At 39.9% G+C, this 27,736-nt stretch overlaps 1 long non-coding RNA gene across 1 annotated transcript; it reads left to right on the forward strand.

Annotated features, from left to right (window-relative positions):
* The first annotated feature begins 13,995 nt into the window (after positions 1–13,995).
* On the forward strand, positions 13,996–26,298 carry LOC122461005. The gene is made up of 3 exons (XR_006282686.1): positions 13,996–14,008; positions 22,478–22,482; positions 26,146–26,298. It is a non-coding gene; the product is annotated as an uncharacterized LOC122461005 (long non-coding RNA).
* Positions 26,299–27,736: the final 1,438 nt, after the last annotated feature.

The following is a 27,736-nucleotide window of genomic DNA, read 5'->3' on the forward strand; positions in this document are numbered from 1 at the left end:
TTCTATGAGCTGCAAAAGATGAAGTGTTGTTAAGACCAGACTTGACAGTGTTATGTTGAATGGCTTCAGAATTCCTTGTAAAACCTAAAAATAGGTTAGCGATGATGTAGTCAAGGCCACATAGGGCTGTCATGATAGGCTTTGCTCCATCTTGTCAGCTATTCATTATAACATAGTTTTCTGTGATTTTTAAAAATATATTTTGCTTTCCATCCATATTCAAAACACATACATGGCACACATGTAATAGTTTGTGTAGTTCTAGAAGAATGTATACAGTGGTAAATTGTCCAATCATTCAAGTGTGCTTACTTAATGTACAGTAGTTTTATTTGGTAAATCAGAAGTCATGCCAGTAGATTGTGTTGGCTAATGTGCATGAATTGCCACTAAAGGTGTAGGATTAGCATTCTAGCTGTATCCAGTATGCTGTGAGCACAGCTTTACAAAAAAGTGGGAAGGAGGAGGTTTGTAGAAAATGATGAGTCGTACTGCTATTTATTGCTTCCCAATCCTGGGGCCAGTTCTATGCTAGCTCAGTTCCCAGGGCAATTTAGCATCAAGGCATGGTTATTTCTATGTTCTTTGTGCTGTGTCTGTCAAGTGCCTAAGGTCTAACTGTGCCATTTGTGCCTAAGGTCTAACTTGCTTTAATTCATCCTCATTTATCTATGCCAAAGGTCACAAACATATATACACTAATTTTATGTATTAGTTCATCATTGCCAATCTAGGCTGACAATCCCAAACATATGTGCACTAACTTGCCTTAGCTCAACAAATAGGATTTGGCCTGCAGGTTCCTTGTGTTATGGCCAAAAACAAGCAAACCATAAGAAAGCAAGTAGGCTAGTCCTATGGGCTACAAAGTTCAGGATACTTGTCCTGAAGATTGTATTCTAAGACTTGTAGTTTTCATGGGAAACACTGGGATATTGAAGGGGAGAAGTGTGAATGATCTGAGATCCTACCCTGTCCTCACTGCAGCATGCAGAGTTGAGTTTGAGTTAGCATCCACACTATTCCCTTTTGTGGGTTTGGGTCTGTTGGTAACTAAAACAAAAAACAAAACAAAAAACCACAGTTTAAACCTCAATCCTACTTTCCTTGTGCTTGTCTGTTCCTATTTCATCCCTCCAGGACCAGTTTTGGCCCAGAAGTAAACTCTCACCTCTTTTTATCAGGATTAAACTAATCCTACTTCCTTGACAGTGTGAGTCAGCAAGTAACATAAATCTCTCCATCTGTACAATTTCAGCCCTCCATTCTCTAATGCCTGAATGAAATAGGTTTGCTTTGCAGTAGATCTTGAAGGTCCCTAAATTCAAGTTAGTATGGAACAAAGTATGGGAAGTGAATTCCAAAGCTAAATAGGCAGCACAAAGAATGCTCAACCAGCAGTCCCTATACCAATGGGGCTTCAGCTCAAGTGTCCCATCTGGTCTTAATTATTTCAATATGGCATAGGGAGAAAGGCAGTCTATCAAATGGATGGCTTTGAGGCCACTTAGGGCTTTCATAATTCAAAGTCAACATTTTAAACTTTACCTGGAAAACCACAAGCAGCCACTGCAGATCACAAAGCACTGGATGGATATGGCATGTAGTGAGACACTCCACCTAACCAATAGACCATGACATTCTGTACCAGCTTTGGTTTCTGGATGACTTAAAGATTTCTTAGGGCTTAATTTCCATGGGTAGAAGGACCTGCACCTGCATGTCCCTGCTGGTTGGCATGGCGAATAAACTGCTGCCTCAATGAGTTTTCTCCTCTTGCAGAAGCCTCTATGAACTTATCTTAACAATCAGTCTTCAATAAGAACAATGGTCTGGCCATGCAGTCTAGTCAGTAATCTTACAGTGGCCAATACCAGATGCTTAAGAAATGGACAATTATAAATAATACTGAAGTTTCTTCTTAAGCCAGTTATCAACTACAAGTGTTATGTCCTGGAAAGTGACACCTTTTTAAAAAGTCTAGCCTGGCTTGTATAATCTGCATGACACCCCTAAATTATGAATTTACCAATTAATAACAGTAGCAACAATTAAGTACTCATGCTGCTGTACATGTTTAAAAGACTGCAGCCATCATGTGAGGCTGTTGTGGACAGTAATATCCTCTTGGGGGAACTGAGGTCAAAAGGTGAATTAACTTGTCCAGACCACACAGCAAACTGGGATTAGTATTATGTAGCTCATTGTGGTAGAGTGTGGTGCCTCTTGATTATTGTGCAGAATCCAGCTGTATACCAAATTAATTAATTTATATAACAATAATAAAGAGGATGATTCTTCCATCAAAATAGCTAATAAAACTGATACTGGTATACACAAACTCAGCTTCTAACATGTACCAGCATTCAGAGCTTGTAATGTGACTGAGAGTTATGGCAGGCTACACTTGGTATATCAGCTCTTCAGAAAGAACAACAGTTATTGGCAAGTACCAACTGTGATGATGATGTGGTACATCACACATTCAAATAATTGAATGAACAATCAGAATGCTGTTGTAGAATCTCTTGTGAAAAGAATTCAGCTACACTTCCAAAGAGCTCAACCACAAAAGCTGATGGTAATTGAACGTGTAATAAGGGCTGCCACTTACTGGTTTCCCATTCAGAGCCAGAAGTCCCACCCAGAAGCACCCTCTCTCTGTTCTCCATCCTCAGGGACCCTTATGAGCTCCACACAGTGTCTCTATGTAAACAGATAATCTTTTCTCTGATTTAAAAATAACCATGTGGTAAAAAATAAACAAAATTCAAAGTTTTACCCCAGCACAGTCGGAATGTCAAGAATCTTTCAAGGAAAAGAAATATAATTTAAAAAAAATTCTTACTACCGTAAGTAAAACCATTTTTTCTAAGACTACTTTTGCTTGTGCTCATGTAGATTTACAAAATTGTTTTTTTTCCAATTTTTTGAGCTTCCTTTTTATTTCCACCTTTTTTTTTATCCTATACGGGTTCCTAAGCCACGTTGGTTTCTCTGAAAGTGTTCTCCATAACCATTTTCCATTATTTTACACAAAAATGCAAATGAGGTGAAATAAGTAATGCTTCCCTGCTAAGCATAATGAATCAATCATGGAACAATATTATTGGAGTGGTAAAATGAGGACTCTTTAAAAGAAGCAAAGTAAAATATTGTGATTCTAAATGTGTGCAACTCTTATTTTGCTGGGATGCCATTCATTTTTCATTAGTAATAACACAGGATGGATCTTGAAGCTGTACTGTGACTGGCAACCATTTTGATAGGTTAGTAGTAGCAATAATTCTTTGCAGTACAGGACACAGAAGAATATTCTTCCCTCCCACCACCCCCAAAATCTGTTTTTCATCAAATGTACCAAATAAAGTCTCTTTGTGATCATGATTCCACGAATGATAATATGAACAATATCATCATTCCAATAAGTGTTGTTTTATCATTGAGGAAAAGGTATGTAATATACATAACACATGGGCTATTAAGCACTAGCATCGATCCTGTAAAAGTTGTAATCATTCTTCAAAAAATCCTTTTTATAAATAGTATTGAACTGAGGAGTAAGACTATTGTTGTTTGAGCAAGGTGGATTTAACAAGGGGACCATAAAAACTAAGTTTATTCTTGCTATGTGTATGTGCTAGATCTGGGTCAGACACAATCCTAGAACAGGAAAAAAGTTGACTTGGGTAACTTTTTTTTTTTAAGCATCCCTTCTTGTTACATATCTGTGGATGTGTTCAATGTTGTACTCCCCTCCCCCCTTCATATTACAAAATTCAAAATTAAGGGCTGTACAACTATAGCCGTAACACTTCTGTAAGATGCTGAATTTTGGACAGTCACTGTAGAATTTATAAAGGCATGTGCAGTTGTTCTTGTGGCACCTTTATTAAGACTAAAAGAAAAGGAGTACTTATGGCACCTTAGAGACTAACAAATTTATTTGAGCATAAGCTTTCCATGAGCTACAACTCACTTCATCGGATGCATTCAGTGAAAAATATAGTGGGGAGATTTATATACATAGAGAACATGAAACAATGGGTGTTACATACACACTGTAACCAGAGTGATCACTTAAGGTGAGCTATTACCAGCAGGAGAGTGGGGGAGGGGGGAAAACCTTTCGTCGTGATAATCAAGGTGGTCCATTTCCAGCAGTTGACAAGAACATCTGAGGAACAGTGGGGGAGGGGGGAATAAACATAGGGAAATAATTTTACTTTGTGTAATGAGCCATCCACTCCCAGTCTTTATTCAAGCCTAAATTAATTGTATCCAGTTTGCAAATTAATTCCAATTCAGCAGTCTCTTGTTGGAGTCTGTTTTTGAAGTTTATTTGTTGAAGAATTTCAACTTTTAGGTCTATAATGGAGTGACCAAAGAGATTGAAATGTTCACCGACGGTTTTTGAATGTTATAATTCTTGACGTCTGATTTGTGTCCATTTATTCTTTTACGTAGAGACTGTCCAGTTTGACCAATGTACATGGCAGAGGGGCATTGCTGGCACATGATGGCATATATCACATTGGTAGATGTGAAAGTGAATGAGCCTCTGATAGAGTGGCTGATGTGATTAGGCCCTATGAAGGTGTCCCCGAATAGATATGTGGACACAGTTGGCAATGGGCTTTGTTGCAAGGATAGGTTCCTCGGTTAGTGGTTTTGTTGTGTGGTTGCTGGTGAGTATTTGCTTCAGGTTGGGGGGCTGTCTGTAAGCAAGGACTGGCCTGTCTCCCAAGATCTGTGAGAGTGATGGGTCGTCCTTCAGGGTAGGTTGTAGATCCTTGATGATGTGTTGGAGAGGTTTTAGTTGGGGGCTGAAGGTGATGGCTAGTTGCGTTCTGTTATTTTCTTTGTTGGGCCTGTCCTGTAGTAGGTGACTTTTTGGGTACACTTCCGGCTCTGTCAATCTGTTTCTTCACTTCAGTAGGTGGGTATTGTACTTGTAAGAATGCTTGATAGAGATCTTGTAGGTGTTTGTCTGTATCTGAGGTGTTGGAGCAAATGCGGTTGTATTGTAGAGCTTGGCTTTGGACAATGGATCGTGTGGTATGGTCTGGATGAAAGCTAGAGGCATGTAGGTAGGAATAGCGGTCAGTAGGTTTCTGGTATAGGGTGGTGTTAATGTGACCATCGCTTATTAGCACCGTAGTGTCAAGGAAGTGGATCTCTTGTGTGGACTGGTCCAGGCTGAGGTTGATGGTGGGATGGAAATTGTTGAAATCATGGTGAAATTCCTCAAGGGCTTCTTTTCCATGGGTCCAGATGATGAAAATGTCATCAATGTAGCGCAAGTAGAGTAGGGGAATTAGGGAACGAGAGCTGAGGAAGTGTTGTTCTAAGTCAGCCATAAAAATGTTGGCATACTGTGGGGCCATGCGGGTACCCATGGCAGTGCCGTTGATTTGAAGGTATACATTGTCCCCAAATGTGAAATAGTTATGGGTGAGGACAAAGTCACAAAGTTCAGCCACCAGGTTAGCCGTGACATTATTGGGGATACTGGTCTTGATGGCTTGTAGTTCATCTTTGTGTGGAATGTTGGTGTAGAGGGCTTCTACATCCATAGTGGCCAAGATGATGTTTTCAGGAAGATCACTGATGGATTGTAGTTTCCTCAGGAAGTCAGTGGTGTCTCGAAGATATCTGGGAGTGCTGGTAGCATAGAGCCTGAGGAGGGAGTCTACATAGGCAGACAATCCTGCTGTCAGGGTGCCAATGCCTGAGATGATGGGGCATCCAGGATTTCCGGGTTTATGGATCTTGGGTAGCAGAGAGAATACCCCATGTCAGGGTTCCAAGGGTGTGTCTGTGCAGATTCATTCTTGTGCTCTTTCAGGGAGTTTGAGCAAATGGTGTAGTTTCTTTAGGTAACCCTCAGTGGGATCAGAGGGTAATGGCTTGTAGAAAATGGTGTTGAAGAGCTGCCTAGCAGCCTCTTATTCATATTCCAACCTATTCATGATGACGACAGCACCTCCTTTGTCAGCCTTTTTGAATATGATGTCAAAGTTGTTTCTGGGGCTGTGGATGCCATTGTGTTCTGCACGGCTGAGGTTATGAGGCAAGTGATGCTGCTTTTCCACAATTTCGGCCCATGCACGTCGGCGGAAGCAGTCTATGTAGAAGTCCAGTCTGTTGTTTTGACCTTCAGGAGGAGTCCACCCAGAAGTAGATGGGTCATTACACAAAGTAAAACTATTTTTCCCCATGTTTATTCCCCCCTCCCCTATCCCCACTCTTCCTCAGATGTTATTGTCAACTGCTGGAAATGGCCCACCTTGATTATCACTACAAAAGGTTTTTTCCCCCCAGCTCTCCCTCTGGTAATAGCTCACCTTAAGTGATCACTCTAGTTTCAGTGTGTATGGTAATACCCATTGTTTCCTGTTCTCTATGTATATAAATCTTCCCACTGTATTTTCCACTGAATGCATCCGATGAAGTGAGCTGCAGCTCATGAAAGCTTATGCTCAAATAAATTTATTAGTTTCTAAGGTGCCACAAGTACTCCTTTTCTTTTTGCAAATACAGACTAACATGGCTGCTACTCTAAAACCGTTTATTAAGACTGTATTTTCTCCTTAATTTCCATGGGCAGAATGACCTGCACCTGCATGTCCATGCTGGTTGGCATGGCAGAATGAACTGCTGCCTCAATGAGTTTTCTCCTCTTGCAGAAGCCTCTATGAACTTATCTTGACAGCCAATTTTCAATTGTGTTAGCTCAGTTGAGTTACCTTAACATGATTGAAGAGCCCTGTCAAAACACAGGTTGACTCATCTGAAACCATGGTAGTTGGCAGTATTTTAGCCTAGGCACACGACTAGGCTTAAAGACTGCCAATTAACATGGTTTCAAACATTAGCCTGCATTATGATATTGTTTTTCAGTTCTATTAAGCTAACTTGACTGAGCTAAAACAATTAGAAATCACACTCATTTTGCCCATCAAGTCAGGGACTATGTATGTGCTCTGTTCTATGGGCTCCACACTGTGCTTTGCATTGGGACCTAATCTCTTGCCCCCCGGCACTGTGCCAGCATTAATTTAAACCATTTTCCTCTCTGATGGTGGGGAAGATGGAAAGATTTCTAAAGCAGTGGATAGCAGGGCTGTGAAGGCAGCTTCTGCGGGCTCTGAATACCTACAGGCTCACTCAGAAGCTCACTCATAGGGAGGTAGTGGCTGAATCCATTGCTTAATCTAATGGAGCAAATTCTGCACCTAGAGGACAAGTGGGATGCTATGGTACTTCATATGATGTTGCTTCTAGTGTATAAAGGTCACTCTTTGCACATGGTATGCAACTGAACACTTACTTGTAATGAACGTGTGATGTCCATATATATATGTACACACACACACGCACACACTCTTATGCCTATGTGAGCATTTTCTGTAAATAAATAAATAGGCCACTCTTTCCCCCCCATTTTCTGTAGGTTACTGAACTGTGTGATGAGATTATAGCATAAGTGTGTATCTCTAGACCCAAAACTGTATAACTTAATTTATCATTTCAAATCATTCTAGATGAATTTGGCCCGTGATGTTAATTAGGCTAAGGCAATATAGCATGTAATGAAAGACTGATTGTGATTAATGTATGCACTGTTCTCATATGCCAATCAAACCCAGTGGATTGGCAGGTCCTACTCCTTTCATTATATGAGAAATGCAAAACTATGCTTCTGAATGTTTATTCAATGAACAAAGAACAATTTAAAAATATTTTATTGTATTTTTAGCATATTAAAAATCTGTTACATACATACATACACGCACACGCATGCACACACACACACACACACGTGTATATATGTGTATATATATATATATATATATATAATGCTCAGAATTAACCATGTTCACACAAGAAAACATTCTCGTTAGCAGACCAAACTGTTTGACCACCTCTGTAATTGTCTACAGCTTAAAGAACTGATTGATAGCAGCTATTAACATCTTCTAGCATAACAACGCTCCCCTTCCCCAACTCTGCCTAGTCTCGCAATATAGCTTAAAAGATATTGCTGCCACCACCATGTGATTTACACAAAAATTTAGGGAAGGGTCACTTGGAATCCCTATCCCTCCAAGCTCCTTCATCCCTTTTCCTGGGGAGGCTTGAGAATAATATACCAATGAATTGCCTTAGTAATGAGGGCACAGACCAGACCCTTTGTCTTCAGGACACTGAAAATTAATTAGGTTTTTAAAAGAAGAACTTTTTATAAAGAAATTTTAAAAAAACTGTTTATAAAGAAAAAAGTAAAATAATCACACCTGCAAAATCAGGATGGAAAGTAACTTTACAGGGTAATAAGATTTAAAACACAGAGGATTCCCCTCTAGGCTCAACTTCACAGTTACAAAAACAGGAATAAAACTACCTCTGTAGCATAGGAAAATGCGCAAGCTAAAACAAAAGATAACCTAATGCATTTCTTTGCCTTACTTACAATTTCTGTGATTTTAGATGGAATATTCCAGGTATATTTTCAGGAGATATTGTACCTGCTTGGCTTCTCTCTCCACCCAGAGAGGGAACAAACAAAGAGAACAACAAACAAATCTTCCCGCCCTGATTTGAAAGTAACTTCTTTTCCCATTGGTCCTTCTGGTCAGATGCCAACTAGGTTATTGAACTGTTTAACCCTTTACAGGTAAGGCGATTCAGTACAGCTGCCAAGGAGGGATTTTATGCTACTCTTTCCTCTATATTTATAACAGGGTGCACACAGAGACCCTGGCAAGGGGAAATAAGATACATTTGTATTAGATGAAGGGGATTGGGGGTGGGTCCCCCAGAGGTCCTAGCATATGGCCAAGAGCATAATTGGGGGGATGGAGATTGACAGAGCCCTGGGTGGCAGGGGGAGAGAGAGAAAGTGTGTGTGTGGGGGGGTGGGTGAGAGAGAGACACACACACAACTTCTCGTATGGAGAGTGTGGGAGCCACAGGTACTCCCTGAAATGAAGGGATTAGAAGCTGGCACCTAAGGCACTTGTGATGGGAAATGGAGAAAGTGGGTCCTGATGTGTGTAATGCACTTAGCCCACAGAAGGATTAAAATAACCCTCTAGCTAAGAGTTCTTGAGAGTGGAGCATCATTCTTACCAAAAAGTGCTATAGTATTCTACAATAATTATGCAAAGCACGACAGCTTGTAACATCTGATATTGCAGCATTTTAGGAAATATCTGTGGAATACAGCATTTTTTAAAAAGGGGTAATGAAGCATGACTGACTAAGTTAGTAGTTAACCTCAACCCTCATTTTTTATTTCTTTTTTACAAAAAAAATAAGTTAAAAATTAATCAAAAAAGGAAGATTTAAAATCTAAGTGAACTGCTATAGGGGTTATGACATATTAGAAAGTCAATTATCAAAGTGCATATTAGACCAAAATCTGAACAGAGGATGAACACATTGGTATAGTTTCTTAGGGGTTGATAAACTGTATTTGTTTGCTAAGAGCTCTTTTTGGTTAACATAATAGAAATTCTGAAAGGCTATCAGAGGTTGTTGTTTTAAGGACCTACTCAACAGGTTAGCTCTCCATTTCCCCTGACAAGCATGTGGGAACTGGGTACCTCCCCTGTTATCATTTTATAATGGGAACATTAATTGGTTCTTGTGTTTTCCATTTGATACGTTCTGATGTAATAATGAGTAGAGAAAAGTCCATCATTCCCTACTTGAACTTCTTCTTCTTTATTTAGTAACTTGATTAGTAAATTACACCCAGCTTTGTCTCCCTTGCTCAGACTTTGGTAAGGGAATCGGTGTGTAAGGAGTCTAACCTGCTGCATATCATCTTGTGTAATGTGTTTGGGCCCAATGACTCTGATTTACCTACAAATTTGGCTAGTAAACCTTACATTTTTCTAATACTTGAAATTGTCAGTTTTCCATTCCTTTCTCAGGCTGTCTGTTTTTTATTTTTCTTGGAAGATAAGTTGTGATAAATATAAAGGGAAGGGTAAACGCCTTTAAAATCCCTCCTGGCCAGAGGAAAAACCCTTTCACCTGTAAAGGGTTAACGAGCTAGGATAACCTTGCTGGCACCTGACCACAATGACCAATGAGGAGACAAGATACTTTCAAAGCTGGAGGGGGGGAAAAAACAAAGGGTCTGGGTCTATCTGTGTGATGCTTTTGCCAGGGACAAAACAGGAATGGAGTCTTAGAACTTTGTAAGTAATCTAGCTAGATATACGTTAGATTCTGTTTGTTTAAATGGCTGAGAAAATAAGCTGTGCTGAATGGAATGTATATTCCTGTCTTTGTGTCTTTTTGTAACTTAAGGTTTTGCCTAGAGGGATTCTCTATGTTTTGAATCTAATTACCCTGTAAGGTATTTACCATCCTGATTTTACAGAGGTGATTCTTTTTACTTTTTCTTCTATTAAAATTCATCTTTTAGGAAACTGAATGTTTGTTTTTTCACAGTTCTTAAGATCCAAGGGTTTGGGTCTGTGGTCACCTATGCAAATTGGTGAGGATTTTTCTCAAACCTTCCCCAGAAAGGGGGGTGCAAGGTTTTGGTGAGGATTTTTGGGGGAAAGACGTTTCCAAATGGGCTCTTTCCTAATAAAATAAAACCGGTTAGATGTTTGGTGGTGGCAGCGAAAGTCCAAGGGCAAAAGGTAAAATAATTTGTACCTTGGGGAAGTTTTAACCTAAGCTGGTAAAAGTAAGCTTAGGAGGTTTTCATGCAGGTCCCCACATCTGTACCCTAGAGTTCAGAGTGGGAAGGAACCTTGACATAAGTGTCTTTAACTTTCTGCTAGTATTACTGGATTTCCTGGATTACATTAGTTTTCATTACCTCCTACATTATGTACTTTTCTGAGTCCATATTCCTAGGAGGATATAATTTCAAATAATGCCCGGAACAGACACATAGGAAAAACTTGTTACAAGAGGATTTTGTGTGATTCTCCTGTGGAATAATTCAGAAAATGTACCTGATGGAGTTTAGCTATGGTCACACAATCTGTTTAGCTTTTTCATACTTGAATTCCAAGTATGTCTTTTACTTGGTGAATTATTCACAATATTCTGCAATAATCTTTTGTTTCCTGACACATAACTATATGGATCAGCTTGAAAAGAAGCATACTATCTACTGTAACGATCCTGTATACTCGAAGACTTCATTAGTGTGGTTTCATTGAATCCCGTGGGCTGTTCTATTATGTTAAGAGAAGAGCATTTGGCCCAGGTAGTGTCTCTCTAGAATTAATTTCAGTAATGTACAGCAAAGGGCTTTGTTTAATACCTTCTTTTAATCTAAGGCCTGGGGGAAAGTTGAGAGGTGCAAAGAAACGCATGGTTCAGATCAGATAGACATCCCTTATTTATTTATTAAATAAATACCTTGGTAAAGAGGAAAGGATAGAAGTTGATAAGGTACACAAAGGAACCAAAGAGAAACAGTCAAAGGAAAAAGAGTCTAATTCAATTACATATCAGGGTTGTCCTGATATTAGGGACTTTGTCTTATATACACAACTATACAACCCATCCACACACACAGAAGTGTTCCAGTTTTCACACTTGCTATCTGGTCACTCTTTACTTCACATGAAGGCAGATAATTAAATATTGACAAATTTGATAAGTGCTTGTAAACAAATGTTAGAAGTCTAAATACTAAGATGGTTGAACTTGAGCGCCTGGTATTACATGAGGATATTACTATTATAAGCATCATAGAAACTTGGTGAAACAGTGACAATCAATGGGACATGTAAGACCAATGCACAAAATATATATGAATGACAGAGTAGTTGGCACTGGTGGGGGAATGGAATTCTATGTGAAGAAAAGTATGGAGTCAAATATAAAAAAACTTTAGTGAATAAACAGTACCAAAGAATCTCTCTTGATAGAAATGCCATGCTTGAATAAGATAGCAGTAGGAATATACTACTGGCCACATGACCATGATGGTGACAGTGATTGATTGTGAACTCTTAAGGAGATTAGAGAGGCTACAAAAACAGAGAACCCAGTAACGAGGGGCGATTTCAACTATCCTCATGTTGAGTGGGTACATGTCACCTCAGGACAGAATGAAGAGAGAGAACTTCCAGACACCATTCATTTTCGGAGCAGCTCATCCTGAAACACCCAGGGGGAGAAGCAATTCTTGATTTGAACTATATTAGAACTGAAAATGCTACAGGGAAGGGCAACAAGAATGAGTAGGAGTATGAAACAGCTTCCATACGAGGAGAGATTAAAAAGACTGGGACTATTCAGCTTGCATCAGAGATGACTAAGGGAGGATATGATGGAGGTCTATAAAATCATGAATGGTATTAAAAATGTGAGTAAGAAAGTGTTGTTTACCTTTTCATATAACACACAAACCAGGGGTCACCCAATGAAATTAATAGACAGAGGGTTTAAAACAAACAAAAGGAAGTACTTCACAGAATACACAGTCAAATTGTGGATTTCATTGCCAGTGGATGTTGCACAGGTCAAAAGTATAACTGTGTTAAAAAAGGGTTACATAAGTTCCTGGAGGATCGGTCCAGAAATGGCTATTAGCCAAGATGGCCAGGGATGCAACTCTATGCTCTGGATGTCCCTATAGCTCTGACTGCCAGAAGCTGGGAGTGGATGATAGGAGATGGAACACTTGAAAATTGCCCTGTTGTGTTTTGATGCATCTGACACTGGTCACTGTTGGAAGACAGGATACTGGGCTAGAAAGTCTATTGGTCTGACTCAGTATGGCTGATATAGTGCCTTTCATCCCAAATCACTGTACAAACTATATATGCAAGATTTTCCCCACTCATGTCTGAAATGCAGCCACCTCAAGGAGAGAGTGCAGCTGCTGTTTAAGAGCATACATGAACTCTACTTAATAGTTCCGGAGGACTACAGGGAGGCAGAATGTTTTTACCCTAATTGATTTTAGCGTGAATAGTGGGGCTAATACCCTTATGCTTGCAAAATGTGCTTGTCACAAGTGGTCAAGGAAATTTGGTTTTACCTTCAAACTAAAATACAGTACACTGACAGCACAAAGCCCCAGGGTGCTTCCCTGAAGCACTGGTTCAATACTCTGTGTCTACACTTGGAGTTGGGTATGTAATTCCTAGCATGAGGAGACATAACTGTGTTAGCTCTCATCCAGCTAGCATGCTAACAATAGAATATAGTGGCAGCAGTGCAAGCGACAGGAGGAACTAGCTGCCATGAGTAGGTGCGCATCTGAGTCCCTACGCATGTACTCAAGATGGCTAGTCCACTGCCATGGCTACAGTCTATTTTTAGTGTGTTAGTTTGACAAGAGTATGTCTCCTTGAGTGGATAGTCACACCCCCAGCTCCAAATGTTCAGACCTTTTGGTAGAGAAGCCAAAGAAACAATTTTCATTACATATAGTTTAGCCTACTTCTCCACTGACAACAGAGTTATTAGTAACTTTTGCCAGTATTGTTATAGCCATTGCAAAGCACACTTTTTTCTTACGGGCACCTGGTGCACTGACATTCATTTCAGTTGAGTTATTTCTCCTTTTCTTTCATACATAGAGACTCTTCTTTTTTTAAATTTTGCTTTTAAATTCTTCTCTCTATCTTCACAGTTGTAGTGTCAGCAGGTGGAACTGTTCAGGAAACTGTTTCTAACTTCTCAGTATCTCATCTCTGCTTGAAGGAGGAGGTTCCTCTTGACCTCTCTTCTATCTCCAGGCAGGAGCTTTGTCACTCTTTTCTCTCACTCTCCTCAATGCTACCTGAAAGGGAAGGGATTTTTGAGAACAGGAGTTTTCAGGAAACCAGTATTTGAGGAGACAATATGGCAGTGTAACCATCTCAGCTAAGATTAAAAGGGCACCTGCGTAATATTGCTCCAACTTCCTCACTCTACACAACATGGCAAGCAAGACTTAAGTGGTTGGGGCAGAAATTCAGTAGCAGGACCTGGCACTCGGAAAGCAAAAAGCCAGAGGTCCTTGGCTTGTGTTTTCTGTCCCAACTGAGGTGAAATATGGTGTTCGGTACTGTCTCCAAGAAGATAAGTCAAAGGAACAGAAATAACCCACAGTGCAGGACCCTCTGCCTCTTCAGACAGCCACAGGTATTTTTGTCCCAATTATTCTAGGAAGGGCAAAAGCCAGTCACTGTTGTGATTGGCAACTTGAACCCCTAGCCACTCAGTGGTTTTTTCAGCTTTCTTTTTTCTGAGGGCAATTCCGATTCACCCTGGTGCTGAAACTGAAACCTCAATTTATTTAAAAACTCTCTCTTGTGGTCCAGATTCCCCTACATGCTACCAATACATCAGGGCAGCCTGAGGTGGTCTGTTCACCTCTCATCTCCCTCATATATGGGTTGTGTGGCGTGGTCTATCCTGCCATTTTCCCTTTGTTTTTTTAACCACTTCTTCTACTGCCTTTTCCTCAGTCAGTCAGCAGAATGGTTTGGCCTCTACTGTCAGCCTGCTAATGTCAATTAACTCTGTGTCCCTCAAGTGTGTGTGCCTGTGGCCTAATCTAGCTCTCCATTTTACCACTGCTTTCTCTGATTTTTCTTTTTTGCAGGATGTGTCAGACTGATCTAGTCCTTACTGCTAGCCTAACCGTGCCAATAGACCTTCTATAATCTGTTTTGGTCTCACTTGTGTCAGCCTTTCTTACTACACCTACCATGTCCTTTTAAAACTAACCTTTCTCCATAGGGAAAGAGGAAACACACTTCTCTAACTGAGCTTCCACTCTTCTTCTTCTTCTTCTTCTTCTTCTTCCGTAGATCCTTTGGCACTCATTTGACAAAACTATAACTTGCATCCAATCAGAACATCCTGTTCAGATTTAGCCCACATATATTTTAGCTGGATTTAAGAAGTATTATTTGGCCTCACCCTTTAATTAGAACTTGAAACCTGAACCATAGTTCACCTTTTAATTAGAAGAGCACAACTAATTTCAAATGCTGAGATATCCCCTAGCAGCACCTGTCTTTACTCAATGTTACATGCTGTCTGTGGCACAGATGGAGGAGTCATACAGGTAGGGCCTTCATGTTTCTCAAGGAACAGTATTGCCTCTTTGGGGAAACTGCATCCTAGTTACAACATGGCATCTTGTAAGTCTCGCTTAGGGCTTGATAAATCTTTTAATGGTTTGGGTTTTGTGAGCCCTTGCAGGGTCCCTTAACAGGGATAGACAGTGAGTTAATTCCTACAGCTTTACTTGAAGCCTTGAGTGCTACAGAAACTAACCCTAACAAGAAAACCTCCCACATCATCCTAAACTAAGTTGGGGACCCCTCTCCTTCCATTGCCTTGCATGAGTGCTCAGATATTTCAGTAATGGTCACAGCTTAAAAACCTGTATAGACTAGATAAAACAGATGTAATGAGGGAGCTCAGAGGCTTACTCCTGAGGTCAGTAGCTTTCTTTTCCGAGTGTGTGCTGGGAGGCTGCATCTCCCCCCAGAAGGCTGTGTGAGGTTCCACCAGCATATGACTGGCCCTTGTTTGATCTTCTATAGATTAAAAGAAGCAGGCCGTGTCCTCACTATATACTGAACACAGCTGCTAGACACTGAAGTGCCCTGAAGACACTATGGACCTAAAAGTAGTGCAGTGGGAGGAGCCAGACCCAGCCCTTCAAATAAAAATGGAGGTGGAGGAGAACTAAGAGTGGCTGTCAGAGGATGCATCCGATGAAGTGAGCAGTAGCTCACAAAAGCTTATGCTCAAATAAATTTGTTAGTCTCTAAGGTGCCACAAGTACTCCTTTTCTTTTTGCAAATACAGACTAACACGGCTGCTACTCTGAAACCTGTCAGAGAAGGAGTGCTAAACCTATGCAAATACCACCAGCCTATACGTAAGGTCTATCTCAAGCCTAAACAGAGGTTTCAGATAGCCATTGCATCTTGAACTCATTCAGACTTTGGATGAGTCTAGAGTTCCGTACAAAGCTCCTAATCCTGCTGACAAACTCCACAGGACCATCTGGGATTTCATGCACAGTTGAGATTTCTTTTCACTATCATGAATGATTAGCAGAGCTAATCAATCAGCGCATGTTTAATTGTTACTGTTAGTGATTTTCTGTTCTTTAACTTCCCTGGTATCTGATTTTTGTTAACATCCTTGGCACAGCCATGTGGACCGCATTTCCCCTGTTTTGGCTCAACATAGTCAACTGATCTCTATAGCAAAAATGTCATATAGTTATGTAAAGTTCAGTAGGGTCTTGCATTAGAATTACAATGTTCTGTGCAATGTACTGAGATTTTTTTTCACCTTGGTTTTGTGTAATTAGCTGGACTAATTAGTATAGTTAGTGAACTCTTTCCCTGAATGCCAGTGTAAACACTGTTTGTGAAACAAACACAGCTAGTAATTCTTATGTCCTCCATCTGTGTTTGCTTCTCGATGCCAATTAAATTTTGTCTCTGGAGTAATCAACTTGAAATCACCTGGATCAGCTGTCATTAAGACTGCGCCAAATACAACACATCCACCATTCTTCTTGCACTATTGCCTTTCTTCTCCACGTTTGGCCGAAACATTTAACAATGTCGTCTTCTTGGAGGCTGACTAGGTGGTCTTTTCTATTCTGGAAGGTACCACTCAGCAATGATTGTGGTCCACCTATTGTCAGTGAGCCGTGCTGTGTGGCCCGCCCATCACATCCTATGTCTGATTTCCATGATGATATCTTTCACACCACTGTGTTCTCTGATCATTTCATCTGGGATGTGATCCAGAAGGGAAATTCCCAATATAGCTCGTCCCATTGCCCTTTCAGCTAACGACAGCCACTGTTCTTCTCTCTTCGTCAGTGCCCACATTTCACTGTCATACAGCATGGCTGGCAGCACTGTTGAATTGAAGATATTTGTATGTGTGGTCTTGTCAATTTTGTCCTTTGAGAACTTCCTTGATGGAATTAAACTCACACCATCCTGCCTGAATCCTTTGCGAGAATTCTCCATTCAGGTCTTGGCAAATATTAACTTCTTGGCCCAAATATATGTACTGTTCCATTTCTTCGATTTCTTCTCCTGTTACCATTATTCAGGCTTTTTGTAGGCATCTTATCACATGTATTTCGTTTTGCAGTGATTCATTTTCAAGCCAACCAGACTGCTTTTCTTGTTGAGTCTTTGTAGTATGCTCTGCAGTTGGTTGGTGCTTTCAGCAATTAGTATGATGTCGTCCGCGAATCTGAGATAGGATAATCATTTTCCCTTTATGTTGCACCACTCCTTCAATTGATCTTGTTCACCATTTTGAGGCAGGCGGTGAATAGTTTCGGTGAAATCGTATCTCCTTGCTTTACGCCTTTCTTGATTGGGATGCGGAGGGGAGTTTCGAGGAGAGTAATGTCTGTTGTACATTCAGCATTCGTTTCTTTCAACAAACTGATGTACTGCGTGTTTATGCCCTGCTCTGCGAGCGCCTTTAATATTGTGTTAAACTTGACGCTATTGAAGGTCTTTTCATAGTCAACGAAAGCAATGCACAGGGGGAGTTTGTATTCCCTTGCTCTTTCTAGGAGCTGGCGAAGGGTAAATATATGGTCAATAATGCTGAAATTTCTTCAGAACCTTGCCTCATCTCTCAGCTCTTGTTCATCCAGACTCTGCGAGAGTCAGTTCGTTATCACCTTTGTAAAGAGCTTGTAGATGTGAGAGAGCAGGCATATAGGGCAGTAGTTCTTAAGATTTTCTCTATGCCCTTCTTGTGCAGCAAGATGTTATTCAACTCCTTCCAGCTTGATGGTATTTTTCCTTCTTCAAGATATCGACTAAATCTTAAAGCAAGAGCCTTCCAAAGTTTTTCGCCTCCTGCAGAAATTATTTCTGACGTTATTCCATCTTTGCCTAGAGCTTTTCCCTTCTTCATCTGGTGTAGTGCGCTTCTGACTTCACTGACAATTATTGGGGAGATGCGTTCTTCTGACTCTTGGAGCGTTGGGAGAGGAACGTTGATTCTAGATTTGAACAGTTCTGTATAGAAGTCCTCGCAGACCTCCTCCAACCCTGCTCTGTTGAGTACTATCTCTCCATCCTTGTTCTTCAATGCTGAATCTATACTGCGTCAATTCCCACTTACATGTCCTGAGGTTCTTGTTTCAGAGTAGCAGCCGTGTTAGTCTGTATTCGCAAAAAGAAAAGGAGTACTTGTGGCACCTTAGAGACTAACAAATTTATTAGAGCATAAGCTTTCGTGAGCTACAGCTCACTTCATCGGATGCATTTGTGATTCAGCTGTTTTGAAGAGCTTTTCTTTCTGGAAGTTCTCAAAGTCATCCTTCAGTTTTCACCATATAAGATTGCACAGAATAGAGTACTCAAGGTTGTTATCTGAGCTCCTTTTCATGTTACTCCACTTCTCCAACAAGCTTTTCGTTTCGTTTGAGATTCTTCCCTTCGCCGCCTTCAGCTTTTCAATTTCAGCTGCTTTTATGCAATGTCTCAGCTTGTCAGCAAAGATACTATAGTCCTCATTGCACTTTTCCATCTGGCTTCAGTCAAACCCAGAAATCGCTTTCTTCAGCTTTGCTTCATTGAATGTCTTCAGCCGCTGTTTCCTGTTTGCCACTATAATGCCTTCTTTTCCACTGCTTTGCTGAAAATCAACTTCGCTCTAAGCAGGCAATGGTCACTGCTGGCTTTGAAAGGCTGCACTACAGAGATGTCTTGAATGATGCGCCTTTTATTGACTAAAATCTAGTCAATTTCATTCTTGCTCTTCGTGTTTGGCGCTATCCACATCCACCTTCTTGTGGTCTTCTTTTTGTACCAGGTGTTTGACATGTACTGTTCTTTCATTTCTGCTATCGCTACCAGCCTTTCTCCTTTTTCATTCCTTTCGCTGCTGCTGTATCTCCCTATGAACTTTTTGCCAGTTTTCCCTCTCCCAACCTTGGCATTGAAATCTCCCATTGTGACAGTGTAAGTGTACTTTTGTGCAAGGTCTCTTTTGAGCTCTTGGTAGAATTCTTCCACTTCTTCGTCCTCATTTGCACTTGTGGGAGCATAGGCCTGGATGCCCGTGAGGGTAGCTTTTGACTCCATCTGAAGATGCAGAAAACCAATACGTGATGATGATAACTGGCATGATATGACTTTTGAAGACCAATCCTTACTGACGATAAATCAGACTCCTCCAACATTTCTAGCGCCATCTCTCTTTCCGAGCCTGACAGCGCTTCCATCCTTCCAGTTGACTTCCAACTCCTTCTTTCGTTGGGTTTCGCAGACACTGAGGATATCCAATCATATCCTTTTTCTTCTCCTCCATCAGATGGTTAATGTTTCCTCCCACGCCAGTGACCTACAATTGTAAGTACACACAGCAAGGCTTGTCCTTTTCCATGCTGGCCTAACACCTGACATATTTTTAGCAACCTCTTGTTGCTCAATTTCCGCTCTGCCACCGTAGAACAGTTCAATGATGTGCAGGGAACTAAGATGCATTCAGTTGTGTTGTTTTAGCCGTTAACTTCAAGCCATCACGCTGGCTAGGCAGGCAGGCATGCGTACCTCCTCAAGCTTAGCTAGCCTTCAATCCCTAAGGAGAAGGAAAAGTGCTCTTTCCTCAGAGAGAACAATCCCCCTCCCTGGATTGGATAGTTTGACACCTTTTGTAGCATGGTTAGACCTACCAGGGCATACACCCCGGTACCATAGCTGTCAGATGGCCAGGATCACCACTGCGCCATGATGAGCTGCTGAGGTAGGATTTTGCAGAAACAACTTGAAATATCCATCATAATCTGCACAGCAATCTGTACTTAAAATGGGTGCACTTTTGAAAACTTATTTGAGCATATACATTCTCTATGCTGAAGAGATCACTTGTGTTTTAATGTAATTTTTTCTGTAATTTTTTGCATAGATCAGATACAGCAGGAATAGGTTTCCTGTACTTGTTTCAGTAAATGCTACATTCAGTGATAATGTTTTGAGCAATTATGGTGAATTAGGAAGCTGATTGTGTGAATATTTGAACTACTTAATTACTGTTCATTTAGTAATTTACACTGGAAGAATTTTCTATCAAAGTTTTACATAGCAATCTAATTGCATTTAACATGTTTACAAATATTTTGAGGCCTATTGGAACTTTACAGTGAATACTGAAGTAGTGTTATAGTACCGTATACCAAACCTGTATACAGTAGATCAAGCTTTAGCCAATGGAAAAATGACATTTTATTTATAGAAATTTGGCTGGAGTTTGGTGCATTTAAAAATGTAAAAATATTTTGTTTTTTAGTACATAACAATAACAAAGAATTCTTGCGTTATACTAGGGACAGACAAACCAGTTATGGAAATATGTGTCCACCTGACCTTGCCCATTTGCAGAACCAAACTCAAAGTCTGTAAGGTTCTGAAACTATTCCCCTGACCCTATTTCTTTTGCTAATTTTACCTTTCCAAATGTAAAACATTCCTGTCCATTATCATGCCATTGTGCACAAGTCCAGTCTAAGGGCTTGGAAAACATTTACCAAAAAGATTCTTTGGAATACTCCTCAATATGTACTCTTTATACATAACATACATGTGTGGGGGAGGATGACAATTGGGCATCTTTAGTTTTCCCCTTTTATGTGGCCTCCTGTTGCAGAAATGGATCACACAGAGGCTTTCTCCTTTCAATGCTAGTTATTGGTCTTTGCCAGTTCTTAGCATTAGCATTCAGTTTGGAAAGCTTTTAACTTGCCTCCCTACTCTATTCCCAATATGTAAAGCTGATAGCAGGACCAATCCTGGGACTCTGTGTGCCGCTAATTAGCGTTCAAAGTACTGGTGACGCTTTTCTGTAGTCAAAGTATGTTTTTGATTTCTATATGTAGCAGCAGAAGGATAAAGGCTCTTAAATGTACGTTAAGAGGGTGCTTTTTATCTCAGAAGTACCAGTGTGCCAAGTAACATGGAGATTGCCTTTTTAAGCTAAATTAAACACTTTAACAAATAACTTGTAACATCACAACCTGGCCAGATTCACTCCTATACTCTAGCTACTTTGTGTTGCTCCAGTAACACAAAACAACCATACGTAGCTAGTTAAACCAGGTTGATGGCTGCTTTGCTGCTGAAATTGTGTAAAGCAGCCAAAGCAGAAAGGTGGATCTGGTATACTACTTTCTTTTAACTGTAATAGCCAGGAAAGGGCTTTTGTTTTATGACTAGATGATGTCTCTCCATCTGCTTCAAGCATTTGATGATCTGATATTTCTGTATTTACTCTTTATTCTCAATATAATTTAGAAATGATTCCCATATTTCACTGAAATTTTTTTTTTTAATTTTTTTTCTTGATACTACGTATAGATGAATACCGCCTTAATAGGAATGCCCTGATGTCTTTCATCTTAATTAATTAGGATTCCTAACTAACAGATATTTCAATACTAATTTCAGTACTGCTGTCTGGGCAGCTGTAGGAAGATGGTTACTGGACATTGCTATGGTGTTGGGAGGCAGCATGTCCTCATCTGGAGTTCAGACTGTCTTCTCACTGTCAGAAGCAGGTATAAGATGCCCCAGTGTAGTGTCTCCACATGTGTATTTGGTGGAGAAGCAACAGATTGGTAGCCGGAAGCATTATCCCTAGAAGTCCTGTAACTTATTCCTTTTTAAATCTTATCAGAGCAGCTGAGTTCCAGGTCTTTTTCCATATATGTTTTAGGTCAAGAGGTACTGCATGACATCATCTAAGATAGAACTGTATATCCCTGAAGCCGGGTGAACTTTCTGAATTCTTCCAACCATTCATTAATAAGTACTTGTACTGGGCCTATTCTCCTTTGACAAGATTTTTTATATCTTTTGGCAGTATTCATAGTTACTGCTGAATTCATTCTCTGCCCAAAGAGTTGCTTGTCAAGTAATTGACAGTTTTATAATTCCTTTCTCTATCCAGCTTGCTTCCTCCCTTTTCCTTTCAATAAAGTGCAAAATTGGAAGTCCTTTCTCCACACCAACATGAGAATTTGCTAGCATCTCTCACTTCCAAAACATTAAGGCAATCTGTGGCACTGCACAGGTGGGTGGCTCTCCTAATAGCCACTTGCTGATAGTGTTCTCATGCCCTGTTTTTATACTCTGTGCCTGTCTGCCCTGCTCATTTTCTTTCCAAGTATTCTCCTCAATTCTGTGGTTGCAGGAGTGCTGCTGAGTCACTGGGTATCCAGCCTGCCTTCCCTTCCTCCATCAATTAGCAGCAGGAAGTGGACTTTATAAACAGTCCTGTCCTGTTCCATGATTTCCCCCAGTAATAGTCATATTAGGGCCCTACCAAATTTATGGCTGTGTAAAATGCCTCATGGACTGTGAAATCTGGTCTCCCCTGTGAAATCTGGAATTTTGTATACTTTTACTATATGCTATACAGATTTCACAGGGGAGACCAGTGTTTCTCAAACTGGGGTCATGACCCAAAAGGGAACTGGAAGGGGGGGTTGCAAGGTTATTGTAGGGTGGGGTGGGGGTCACAGTAATGCCATCCTTACTTCTGTGCTACTGTCTTCAGAGCTGGGCAGATAGAAAGTAGCGGCTGCTGGCCAAGGGCCCAGCTGTGCAGGCCATGAAGAAGTAAGGGTGGCAATACCACAACCCCCCTACAATAAACTTGCGACCCACCACCTCCTTTTCAGTCAGGACCCCTACAGTTACAGCACTCTGAAATTTCAGATTTAAATATCTGAAATCATGAAATTTACTATTTTAAAAATCCTATGACCGTAAAATTGACCAAAATGGACTGAATTTGGTGGGGCCCTAGTCATAAGACTGTTGCATAGTATTGAACTCCCTAGTTCCTAGCACTGATTCAGAGCAGTAAGAAAATATCCATGCATAGTACCAAACTTTTTTATGTCGAGTAATACTTACTGTGCCAAAATCTGAAACTTGGCCAGCTCATTAGTTGTTAACCCTAACCACACCCCCCCCCCCCGCAAAAGGTACTGAGAGGTCAAACAAATTGGGGTTTGCTGTTGACTAAGGGACAGATTTTAACATCTTTTAAGTGGGCCCATTGATTGGCCGTTAGTAAATAGCAACACCTAACATTTTCTTTTGGTGCCAGTTTTTGGGTTACCAAATAATGAACTGATTATTTTCTCCACTATAGTAGAATCTAGTGATTAGTTATCATATGTCTTATTTCTGCAGTATTGGTAAAACCTGATGCATTTTAGTCTTTAATTTCTGTTCAGAAACTAATCCAGCAATTTAACTAAAAATTAGGACCATGTGCTTTCATTGTTTGAATATTTGCCAAGTAGTGTTGAGATGCTATTAAGTAACAGACACTAGTCAGTATAAAAAAGAATCTGTGCCTTTGCACAGAGCACTGGCAAATATAAACTGACAGCTCTTGACATTAAATCCCGGATTAGCAAAAAGGGCATGCAATGTAAATGCAGGAAGGAAAACAAATGTTAAGTCGTTTTCATAAAGGAGTTCTTTAATGGGTAATATGTAGCATCTAAGCATTATTTCTTGTGGGAACTGAATTGTTCTGAATGGGATTAGGAGATTAAAAGGCTATTTTAGTGACACAAATTGTCGATGAAAAAAGACGACACTACTTCTAATGTCCTATCATTGCTTTTCTAAGAGGAATAGTAGTCAATGGTTTATTTTGATAAGAACTAGTGCTATTGGGATAATTTATGTAAATTCATGTATCTGGTTGTTTGTGGCAACCACTGTAAAAGTAAGGGCAGAGCAGGATTACATTTCTTGGCATATTTAATTATTTATAATCTCTTCCCTCATGTTTCTCTGTAAACTCTTCAGACTGTATCCTATACATTTTCATAGCAACACATGACGTTTTAGCTGCACAACTAAGGGAGTAGTTCTGTCCATATCACAGAAGCTACCTTATCGCTTCTGCTGGCATTCCCAGCAATGTCACCAATGACTAACTAGGCAAGGAGACTAAAATACCCTTTTGCTTATAGACAGAGCCCCTCTAAAATTGATTTAACTGGCAGTGTTATGTGGGAAAAGTCTCACTGTCTCTGCTCCACTTGGGTAACCAGAAGAACTTGTTTACATATATTTTAGTATGGTAGCCGTGTTAGTCTGTATCAGCAAAAATAACGAGGAGTCCTTGTGGCACCTTGGAGACTAACACATTTATTTGGGCATAAGCTTTTGTGGGCTAGAACCAACTTCATCAAATGCATGGAGTGAAAATACAGGACCAGGTATAAATGCATAAAAAGATGGGGGTTGCTCTACCAAGTGTGAGGTCAGTCTAACCAGATAAGTCAATTAACAGCAGGATACCAAGAAAGGAAAAATAACTTTTTGAAGTGGTAAGAGAGTGGCCCATTACAGACAGTTGGCAAGAAGGTGTGAGTAACAGTAGGGAGAAATTAGTATTGGGGAAATTAAGTTTAGGTTTTGTAATGACCCAACCGCACCCAGCCTCTATTCAGGCCTAATCTGATGGAATCCAGTTTGCAAATTAATTCCAGTTCTGCAGCTTCACGTTAGAGTCTGTTTTTGAAGTTTTTTTTGTTGAAGAATTGCCACTTTTAGGTCTGTTATTGAGTGACCAGAGAGATTGAAGAGTTCTCGTTGTTCATATGGCACTTTTTAGGATCCAGTACTGGGATTCTTACAGTGTCCGGAACTGAGATGTGCAGTCCTGTTGAAATCAGTGGGACTAAGTGCTCATCGGGATGAATAGGGCTGTAAATTCTCTTTGTGAGGATGACAAATTTGAAGTGTAATTTTTAGTATTTTTAACATAAAGCACATTTTGAAGCTGTTTCAGATATGCGATGAAGTGCCTGGCTTCCTGGACTGTCCAGGATAGTTCCACAAACAAGCATATCTTCCTGAATTCTTGGAGCTCTGCTCACTATGTCACAGGACCTACAACTCCTCTACTCAGTAGGCTTTCATGCTGCAAACACATGAACAGAGTAGAGTATAGAGTAGCCTCTCCCCCCACAATTAGATAGAGCTCTTGTATGAGCAGCACCCTGCTCCCTGTTCTCTCATGTACTTCAGGAAGGAGAGTCGCTGACTATTGGTCTTGTGGCTTAGGAATTTAGGAATCAGCCTCTGTGATGTTCTCTAGAATAATCCAAAGTCATACTGTCCTAAAAAAGTCCAGTAGTCAACCCTGGGCCAATTGTAGATACAGATAGATGAGAGATTCCAAGCTTTCCAAATACTATTTACCTAAAACTTTATATCACAAATGATTTGAGCCACCCAATTAAATCCATTATGTTGCTAGAAAGATTTAATGAGTTTGGTTACACTATGCTCTCTCAAATGTCCATAGTTGCTTCCTCATGGAATACTTGGTAAATGACACTGAAATTTGCTTCCACATATCTGACAAAAACAGCAGTTTTTATTTCATTTTGGTCAGAAACAAAATAATGATATTTAAACTCTATCTAGTGGACAAAGCTGCAAACCATTATTTTGAGACAGAAAAAAAGATATGATGAAAAAACAGATTCTAGAAACTGTATCATTTCACCACTCTTTTGGGCTTTGATGCAAAAGTATAAAGGCATGCATTTCAGGAAAGTATGTTTTAAAGTTGTGGGTTGTTGTTTTTTTTTAAACCCTTTAAAAAGATCCATTATCTGCTCCAAGGGTTGACATGACATGATTCTTGAAAGATCCTGGAACATTATCTATTTTATGTAAAGGTAATCAATACTGTTTTCTCTATAAGTAACAGCAGTTAAAGTGCAACAAGTGGGTCATTGACCAGAGTGTGTGTGTTCAGAGATTATGGGTTATTTTGAATACTGGATGCAATAAATAGCTCCGGCTGTTGTAATGAATTCAAGGGGAGAGTTTCAAAGTCAGCAGAGTAAGATGCCTGGTTTCTATTGACTTACAATGAATGAGGGCTGGACTTCAGACTGCCCTCAGGATCTTAAGAAAATCAATCCATGAATCTCTAACCCAAGTTTTCCAAGATAAAGAAGTTTAGTACTGAAACTTCAATCTACCCTGTAATCTTTTACTTCTTGCATCTACATCTTGGTTTGGAAATAAATTTACTTCCAAAACAAAATACCTATATAAATATTGTAAATAAATTAAGTACCTGTACTGTCTGTAATCTAAGTGTTGCTAAATTTTTTGTTTTTTTTTGTTTTTCCACTGCTGAGCACTGTGGCCCCAATCCAGCAAAGCACTTAAGCAAGCAAATAATTTTAACCATGTAAATAATCACATTGCTTTTCTGAATTAAGACCAGAGCGCTCAGCACTTGCTGAATTATGCTTGTACTGCAAGTGTCCTCATAAAGAATGCTACACACCCCGGTACATTCTGATAAATAGCTGAGGTCAAGAATACTCAGTTGTTCTAAACATCCTAGACTGAAATATATGTATGTCCTTTTACCTTGAATGTGCAGCCTTTTTGCTTAGGGATGATCAACTTCCAGTTGTGAAATGGCAACAGTAGGCCTTTCTTCAAACATACATTCAGCATGTTTCCAAACTCATGCTCTGAATTTCAGGAGACACATTAGTTCTTGACTTCTGAAGCTAATGTGGGAAACATAGTCCATGTTCCAATTCTCAGTTTCTTTGGGATTCCACTAATTCCCTTTACAGCTCTGCATTTTACTCTAAAATCCTTCCAGGTACAACTCTACTCACATCAGTGAAGTTGTATCTGTGATGAGTTTGTAAATCTTCTTTCCTTACACTTTCAAACATCTCAACCTAAAATGATTTAAGATATCCTCATAAAACTTCTGTCATGCTCATGCTAAATGTTAAATGTTACCACTGGCTACAGTTTCATTAAACACAAGAGTAAAACTGTGCTATTGCACAATCTGTTGGTGTTGACAGGTGCACATTACATTTGGATTTCCAAAATCTTCACAGCAATTGCCTTATAGAATTTAAAAAGTAGCACATTGCTTTCTCTTTATTTTTCTTCTAAAATGTTCTTAAGGACAATACACTTTAAATAATGGATTTTCTACTTTTGTTCCTATGTTAGCCTTGAACACCATTTTATACGGATTCCTTTCATGAGGGGGAGTCCACACTTTCCAGAGTGATGATATGGCCTCCTTTGATGTCTCACCTCTGCTTGTTTTTCTCATTGATCTTAATTGCCGAAGTGATTGCTACAGCTATAGAAAAATGGAAAAAAAAGGAATTTCACCATGATAATAGATTGCACTCCTGAAATTTTTTTTTTTTTTAAGATCTGAACCTCTTCAGGGTCTAATTCATCACGTTTGTTTTAGCAAGCTGTTCCACAAAATTCAGCAATGCACAGACTTGCAAGGTGGATTCCCCTTTCCAAGACCTTTTGGTGATGATTCATAAGCAGTCTTGAAGGTCAGTGTACTGCACCATACACCCTTCCACTTGAGTTTGCCAAATTCAATCTCCTATGAATATTTTTATAGGAATCACTGTATGGAGAGCAATGCAATTCAGAGCATATCCAGACACTACAAATGGATCAAAGTCTCCTTTTCATGCATTAGAGATAAGTAGAGATCAGTATTCTTAAACATATGGAATCTTCTTTTTCTTTTTTGAGTGGGAGGCAAGCTGTAGACACCAAATCTGAGATTTTCAAGGCCACCTATAATATTTGGACATGCAATTCCCTTTTAAAATTAATGGGTGGTTCATCAGCAGTGTGCCCTTGTTGCCAAGAAGGCCAATGGCATTTTGGGATGT

This window comes from Dermochelys coriacea, chromosome 7 (genome assembly GCF_009764565.3).
Source record: "Dermochelys coriacea isolate rDerCor1 chromosome 7, rDerCor1.pri.v4, whole genome shotgun sequence".
NCBI lineage: Eukaryota > Metazoa > Chordata > Testudines > Dermochelyidae > Dermochelys > Dermochelys coriacea.